The following is a 1,597-nucleotide window of genomic DNA, read 5'->3' as shown; positions in this document are numbered from 1 at the left end:
GGAGTCTCATTATTGCAAACAGATTGCAAGTAGATTTTCTTTAATATTCCCCTGAAGCATATTCATTTCATGTCAGCTGGTAAATACCATTATTCAATAAACATGGCATCATTAATTAAATCCAACTGTAGTTGGATTGGTAGTTTGGTCATTTCCTCCTCAAAGGTGGGAAGGAATAAAGTGACATTCTTATATTTTGGTTGGTCTGCTACAATTAGGCTAATCACATGGAAACAAAGCATTTACATTTAATTTGTAGAAGCCACTAACCCTTGCCTTCTTATTATTCTGTTTGTTTGTGAGGTTAAGCCAATGACGCCATAGAAACAAAGGTATTGTACCCAAAAAGCAAGGGCTGTTGGGATCTGTCTCACAAGATTCCAGTAGTTGATCCTGAGTATCTTTTAAGATAAGGAAGAATTGGGCTTCACATTTTGAGTGAAATTCAGCAGTATTTAACAAAAGAAGTTTCAACTCAGTATGTAGTCAGTAAGAGATAGCTATGTAAAAGAGATGCTGTTTTTTTTTTTTTTAATTCAAGAGAGATTATTTTTTAATCTCTACTGAGTAAAGAACAGGGGGATGTGGTTAGGTTAGACGCCAGAATTCCCCTCTGGCTAGGATTCATGTACGTGTGTGGTTATAAGGTTTCTTTTTCACTAGGGAAGAGGTTTTCAGAGTGTAGAGGAAACTGCAGTCTCTCTTGAGGTGACCTAAATGCTGTGTTATCTCTAATATGACAATGTCTGTATTTTGAGTTCTACTGTATAACATCATTTGCTTGCAATTTTTAAAATTTTAAAACCCTGGTAAAATGTTGGGGAATAGCACGTGAGTACAGAGGGAATAGGTGACCTGTATAGTCCTAGAGATCTTAGATGGGAATGATGGCATGGTCCAAAATAAGATGAAAAATATTTTCTTAAAAGATTGTCATTTTGAAGACTTCTGCCAAGATGGAGGCATAGGTGGAGATGCTGTGCTTTATCACACAACCAAGTTTAGAAGTTTAGAGACAACAAAATATTAGCAACAGAAAACAAAGCCAGAACACAGAAAATTGAACTATTCGGAAGTCTGATAACAACGAATTCTTCAGCCTGACCGGTAAGAGTGGGGAAGCCAGCAGCTGGTGGAGCAGGGTTGCACAGGAAAACTCGGTCAGATGGACTCAGGTGTGTGGATCCCAGGCATGGGGTTGCAACGGGCGGACCCAGTGAATGACCCAATGAGTCACCGGCAGACCCAGCAAGGACACAGGTCGGCGGGTTGACTGTGGTGGCACATTCCTGTGTAGATAGACTGGCGAGGGAGTAGACAGTGAGAGGGGACTGAGCAGGCCCCAGCGGCGGCAGGAGGCAGTAGAGAGGGCCGCCATTTCCCTGCTCTGACTCCGCCCCCACATACAGCGTCACAACACAGCGACCCTGCTCTGGTGGCCCTGCCCCACCCCTAAGGCTCCGTGCCTCATACTTAACAGGCACGAACAGACCAAAAATGGCTCAAGAAGATCTCAAAGCCCCAGAGCCCATAACTCTAAGCCATGAAGAAATAGCTAAACTTTCAGATGCACAGTTCAAAACACTGGTGATCAGGA

The sequence above is a fragment of the Artibeus jamaicensis genome, unplaced genomic scaffold (genome assembly GCF_021234435.1).
Source record: "Artibeus jamaicensis isolate MK-2021 breed Jamaican fruit bat unplaced genomic scaffold, CSHL_Jam_final contig_465, whole genome shotgun sequence".
Taxonomy (NCBI): domain Eukaryota; kingdom Metazoa; phylum Chordata; class Mammalia; order Chiroptera; family Phyllostomidae; genus Artibeus; species Artibeus jamaicensis.
The sequence above is the reverse complement of the archived record's forward strand: the minus strand, read 5'-3'. Positions refer to the sequence as shown.